The sequence below is a fragment of the Anolis sagrei genome, chromosome 8 (genome assembly GCF_037176765.1).
Source record: "Anolis sagrei isolate rAnoSag1 chromosome 8, rAnoSag1.mat, whole genome shotgun sequence".
NCBI lineage: Eukaryota > Metazoa > Chordata > Lepidosauria > Squamata > Dactyloidae > Anolis > Anolis sagrei.
The window spans coordinates 20,265,944-20,272,969 of NC_090028.1; the positions used below are offsets into that span (position 1 = coordinate 20,265,944).

General features: G+C 41.2%; 1 pseudogene; it reads left to right on the plus strand.

Moving 5' to 3' along the window:
- The first annotated feature begins 529 nt into the window (after positions 1–529).
- On the plus strand, positions 530–692 carry LOC132783358 (U2 spliceosomal RNA; annotated as a pseudogene).
- The last annotated feature ends 6,334 nt before the right edge of the window (positions 693–7,026 follow it).

Below are 7,026 nucleotides of genomic sequence, written 5' to 3' on the forward strand. Positions count from 1 at the left end.
TCAGTAACTGAAGGGGAAACACTCTTGGTTGGATTTGCACGGAGCAAAATTGATTATGTACCAAAAAAAACTCCAATAAAGATGTCATCAGATTAGCTTTAGCAGATGCAAAGCAAGTCGCTAGAGCTTGCCAAAAATAATATTAACTCAATATTTGACCTCCATGATGCCTGATAAACACTTGTTTATGTTTTATTGATGTAAACATTTTTGCATATAATACTAGCACTTGATTCTTATTTATTAACTTTAGAACATTTGTATAATGTATTTTCTTCATGTTATGACCTTTAACACAATGAAGATTTCTTTTTAAATGTTTTGCAATCGGTAAAATATGGGTATATTTATATGATTGGGGGAAAAAAACATACAAAACGAGGGCCAATTCAGACATCAAGATAAATACACGGCATTTTGAAAAAGTAGTGGTATGTTAAAGATAAGCCCTTCCTATAGTTAATAACCCATCTATGACCCAACATTTTGATGACTACATTTCTCTGCCACTGCCCCATATAATTTTATTATCGCTTCTCGGCCTTTTGGCTAAAATCAAGTGTAGTACCTGTTCATATAATTGTATTTATTTACCAAGTGAAATATAGCAACTTTTTGTGTGTCAGGAGCGACTTGAGAAACTGCAAGTTGTTTTTGGTGTGAGGGAATTGGCCGTCTGCAAGGACACCGCTCAGGGGATGCCTGGATGTTTTGATGTTTTACCATCCTTGTGGGAGGCTTCTCTCATGTCCTTGAATGGGAAGCTGGAGCTGACAGAGGGAGCTCATCCATGCTCTCCCCCAAGAAGCAGGAATATTGCATTCAAATCACCCCTGACAGATGGCCATCCAGCCTCTGTTTAAAAGCTTCCAAAGAAGGAGCCTCCACCACACTCCGGGGCAGAGAGTTCCACTTCTGAACAGCTGTCACAGTCAGGAATTTCTTCCTCATGTTCAGATGGAATCTCCTTTCTTCTAGTTTGAACCCATTGTTTCGTGTCCTAGTCTCCAGGGAAGCAGAAAACAAGCTTGCTTGAATATATAGCTAATGAATGAGATGAACAGCCCATACAAATTATTCACAATCAAAGAAAGGCAGGCCTTGAATTGAATTCCATTTAATTGTTACATCATCTGTGGAGATATAATAAACGGTTCTACTTACTTGTAGCACAATCTGTAGGAATACATTATAAAGTCAGGTGTAGATATGGTGGATATGAGTAATTGTTGAACTCATCATTCCACACCATTGGTTGTTCTGGTTAAGGATGATGGGAAATGCAGTTCAACAACAGCTGGAGGACTTTGTGTTCCCTAGTCTTTAAAAAAAACGAGTAAGTTATCTATATAAATAAAAATGTAATGTTTGTTTGTGGGATTAACAGAACTCAAAAACCACTGGACAAATTGACACCAAATTGGGACACAAGACACCTCTCAGGCCAACGAGTGACCATCACTCCTAAAAATACTGAAAAAAACACAGCAGAAGGGACTTCAAAAACCAAAAAGGCAAAAAGACACTACAGCGCATGCGCAAAACAATTCCCTCTGGAAAACAAAACACACAATAGCATATCCACACTATCTTCCAGACTACAGCATCCCCTAGACCAGAGCCTTTAGGAGAGGAGGAGGATCCAAATGCACTGCTTCCAAGATGCAAGATTTCTTCTCCTTGGATCTCTTTGAGAGCATCCCAATCCCTGCGTATTTCCCATTTCCCATTCTTGGACCACAACTCCCAGCATCCTCCAGATAGATTAGATAGAGATAGGTAGGTAGGTAGGTAGATTGATCAGGAGGACTGTTTGGAGTTGCAATTCAAGAATAGGTAGAGAAGGAAGAAAGGGGAGAAAGAGGAAGGGAATCATAGAATCATAGAATCAAACAGTTGGAAGAGACCTCATGGGCCATCCAGTCCAACCCCCTGCCTAGAAGCAAGAATATTGCATTCAAATCACCCCTGACAGATGGCCATCCAGCCTCTGTTTAAAAGCTTCCAAAGAAGGAGCCTCCACCACACTCCGGGGCAGAGAGTTCCACTGCTGAACGGCTCTCACAGTCAGGAAATTCTTCCTCATGTTCAGATGGAATCTCCTCTCTTGTAGTTTGAAGCCATTGTTCCGCATCCTAGTCTCCAGGGAAGCAGAAAACAAGCTTGCTCCCTCCTCCCTGTGGCTTCCTCTCACATATTTATACATGGCTATCATATCTCCTCTCAGCCTTCTCTTCTTCAGGCTAAACATGCCCAGCTCCTTAAGGCGCTCCTCATAGGGTTTGTTCTCCAGACCCTTGATCATTTTAATCGATAAAGGGGGAAGGAAGGTAAGAGGAAGAGAAGGAAGGAAGGAGAGAAGGAAAGAAAAAAGGGAAGGAAGGAAAGAGGGAAGGAGAAAAAGAGGGAGGGAAGGTTGGCCATAGCAACGTGTGGCGGGTACAGCTAATGTCTATTAAATATAAATGGTTTTTAAATCTTTGAATTAATACAATCACAACAATGAATTAAAAACAGTTTACAATGAGCCTTATCATTAACCTATGATATCTAAATATTATGAAGAACAACTTTCCATTGGTCTTGCTGCCGTGAAAGGGGTGAGAGCTTCACGGCTGGCGGGGACGAGGGACAGGGCCTTTTCTGTGGTGGCTCCTCGGCTGTGGAACGCCCTTCCCATGGACATTAGATCAGCCCCTTTGTTAATGGTGTTTCGAAGAAAACTAAAAACCTGGCTGTTCGAACAGGCGTTCGGTTAAACAATGCAATGTACACGATGAATATAGGAAACGGAATTATGGAAGACGAATTGGATCACGATTCTAGTTACGAGACGTTAATGTGTTGTTATTGATATGTCATTTTGTATATTATGCTGTCAATGGTTTTTAAATTTTGTATGCTGTTGGATTGACTTTTGCTCTTGTTGTAAACCACGTTGAGTCGCCTACAAGGCTGAGAAATTGCGGTATGCAAGCAAAGTAAATAAATAAATAAATAATAAATTTTGTGATTGTTTATTAACATATTCAATAAAGGGAAGCCACTTTTCAGCAAATCAGCCCTTGCGATAACCAGCAGTTTTCTCACATTGCCCTCTGGTTTTCCATCAACCAAGTATCCCCATGTCCATCTTCATGCAGAAATTCCATATTTTTCAATTCTTACCATTTTCAGTCTCATGGTAGTAATAAAGAAAGCAATGAGCAATTTAGATTCCAATCATGATAATTTTCTCTTAAAATTCTCAGTCCCTGTCCTAGTCGTAATAGATGCTTCTTAGCTCAGGCACATTCACTTCAAAGTGTAATTTCCAACAGATCGGATCTGGCAGCAGACAGTGGACGATCACACTATGATCATTTGCTTGCTGCTAAGTTTTATTTCAGTTTTTACTTCACAAGAGTGTAAATATATTTATTTTTTTAATATGGAGTTCAGCCGACTGGGAAGCATTGTGGAATAAACACATCGTTGACATGCAAGTCCGCGAGACAAACATGCCAAATGCCATCACCGTGTTCTCCAGCTTCCTGGGAGGGTAAGGCCTTGTCAGACCGGTGACAGCAAAGGTTCACTACAAAAGAAAAGGAGAGGGTGCTGTCACATTATCCCTTGAATGAATTAATTTGCCCTCCAGGGCTATTCAATCTCAGGAAGTGTAACTGGTTCCAAATTGTTTGTTTTATATCACTCTGAAAGTGAGACATCGCCTGCTTTGATGTCTCTCGGAGAGTCTAACCACAAAGGGGAGGTGGGATGAGGGTCACAAAGAAATTTCATCCAAGTCAGTGAAAACATTTCAAAAACTTTCAGTGACTAAGCCAGGGGTGTCCTATTTTTTGGCTGCCCTGGGCCAAATTGGAAGAAGAATTGCCATTGCCCGCTTATGGAATTGGCTCTCCAGTGAGATTAGATCGGCGTCCTCCCTCCTTACTTTTAGGAAAAAACTAAAGACATGGTTTTGGAGCCAGGCCTTTAGGCACTGAACTCGGACAATAGGATTGTTTGAAAATTGGAAATGGCTTTATGACCTGTGATTATGTGATTTGTTCTATGTGATTATGTAATTTTAATTAATATCACTGTCTAATTGTTCTGTGTGGAGCCCCCGGTGGCGCAGTGGGTTAAAGCACTGAGCTGCTCAGCTTGTTGATCGAAAGGTCGCGTGAGCTTCCGCTGTCAGCCCTAGCTACTGCCAACCTAGCAGTTCGAAAACATGCAAATGTGAGTAGATCAATAGGTACCGCTCTGGCGGGAAGGTAACAGCGTGTTGGGGTTCAGCCTGAGTTTGAACTTGAACCTGATTCTCTGTTTGTTCCTCCTGATGCTAATGAAAGTATATTTACTGATGCTAGTGGAAATGTACCTTTTGATGCCAATGCTCCTGAAATTAGTGAGGAAGAATCTGCTGTAGGTTTGGAAAATGCCAATGTTCCTGAAATTAGTGAGGAAGGAACTTCTGTAGATTTGGAAAATGAAAGTACCAGTGTTCATGAGAATGTTTCAGAGGGAGACCTTGAACTTTCCCTCCCTTCTGCACCTGTTAACTGTAATGACAACAGAAGGGGCCAAATTTGGGAAGACAGAAGTAAATCACTCAGTTTGCGTCGATCCTCCCGAATTCAAGAATTAAAAACATTGGCCTCAAGACAGAAGGGCGGTTCACGGAACCCATTCTTGAGTTTTAATTGCAATACGCCGAGCTGATTGTCTCAGTTCAGGCATCGTTTCAGAATTGATGAAGACCTTGGCAGTTCTCTCGGTTCCCTGGCCATAGTCTGGGAAGATTTCTAGGATATCAAGTACGGTTAGTGGATTGCTAACAGAATCCAGTATTTCCCAGTGAGGCTTTTGGTTTTGCATTGTCCATTTAAATTCATGTTTGCTGATTTTGCTGTGGCTTTTGACTTGCATTTTTCCTTTATTTTGTAACCATTTTTCTTCAATAAAAAAGGATTGTTTTTCACAGCCAAGTGTGGTGGATAGTTATCTTAGGGCCTCGTTCCCTGCTCTGGATTGCAACACAGCGCTCCATGCAGTCATGCCAGCCACATGACCTTGGAGGTGTCTATGGACAACGCTGGCTCTTCGGCTTAGAAATGGAGATGAGCACCACACCCCAGAGTCAGACGTGACTGGACTTAATGTCAGGGGACTACCTTTACCTTAATTGTTATGTAATGGATTTTATATTGCTGTTTTATATTGTTGTTTTGATACTGTTGGCATTGAATTGTTGCCTGTGTTAGCCACCCTGACTCCCCCCTCGGGGGTGAGAAGGGCGGGGTAGAAATGGTCTAAATAAATAATAATAAATTAACCATAAGATACACTAACACTAACAACAGCAGATGAGCAAAAAAAAAAAAGGTCAGTGCATATAGTTTGTGATATCCATCAACACAGATAAGCAAAAAAAAGTCCTTCGCGTAATAATCCTAATTATGTGCCATCCCGTTTGGAGGGTGTATTAAAATCACCAAGCAGGTTTACTAGCCAAACTGTTTGCAATTAACACAGTGGAACCTCTACTTAAGAGCATCCCAACTTAAGAGTGTTTTGAGTTAAAAGCTGTTGCTCAGCCCAGTTTCATTTTGACGTAAGTTAAGAGATAGGGCTAGAGGGAGCACTAGCATGGAAGTACAGGGATTTCAAGATTCAAGGGAGCAGCCACCGTGCCCTGTGCTCTTGTCCGCTTTGAGAAATTGCTGCCCGTTTTGCTCTTGTCTGCTTTGAGAAACTTTGGGTTAGTTGGGTACCATATACCATGCAGCTGTGGACAAGCCTACATAGGAACCACCAAATGCAGCACCCAAACACGAATCAAGCAACATGAAAGGCACTGCAGACTAACTCAACCAGAGAAGTCAGGAATAGCAGAGCACCTGATGAACCAACCTGGACACAGCATATTATTTGAGAACACAGAAATGCTGGACCACTCTCACAACCACCATGTCAGGCTACACAGAGAAGGCATTGAAATCCACAAGCATGTGGACCATTTCAACAGAAAGGAGGAAACCATGAAAATGAACAAAATCTGGCTACCAGTATTAAAAAACTCTAAAATTGCAACAGCAAAATAACATAGAGGAAACAAACAAGGACATCTAATCACCTCTCAACAAAAGATTGCCCCAGGCACTGCCAGGCCATCAAATGCTAATCAAGGTGGACAGTTGAAACATTCACGCCTAGCTCCAGCAGACAAGAGACCTTTGTCTCACCCTGGTCATTCCACAGATATATAAACCCACTTTCCTAGTTCCAATAGACCTCACTACCTCTAAGGATGCTTGCCATAGATGCAGGCAAAACGTTAAAAATTCGTTTTGTTTTTTTTTGTTACGAAGCGATAACAAACCATTCAGGAGCATCTAAAAAACGAAACAAATTTTTCAATTTGTTTTGTAATTGCTTCGTATTTGTTTTGTATTCGTTTCGAAATCGTTTCCAAATCGTTTCGTTATTAATTCTGCATGTCTGGGGCAAGTTTTATAGCTGTTGTTTGTTTAATCAGTGAAAAAAAATTATAAATATCACACCAACAGTCAACAACAGAGGGAGAGGGAAGCTTCAGAAGTTCCCCCTGTCCCATATGGAGGTTTTTTAGCGTATTGCGCGGTCGCGTCCGCCATTAACGAATCGATTCGTATTCGTTTCGTATTCGTTTCGTAATTTTACGAAATTTCGTAAATATCAAACTTTTTAAAAGAAAAATTTCGGAATTCTTTTAAATATCAAAACGCAAAAAAACCCCAAAAAATGAATCGAGTTTAGAAACAATTTTTTCCGTGGTTGCCCAGCCCTAATATTCATGATTTTGTGCTGGGCCGCATTCATAGCTGTCCTGGGCCATGTGCAGGCTATGGGCTATAGGCTGGACAAACCTGACTTAAGCTCTGTGATTGATAAAGCTTTCCTCTGATTGGCTGGAGGCACAGTTGGGCAAAAGGCAAGGGAAGGCAGCATGCAACAGAAATGTCAATCAGGGGACAATTGGATTAACAAATTCGTTAT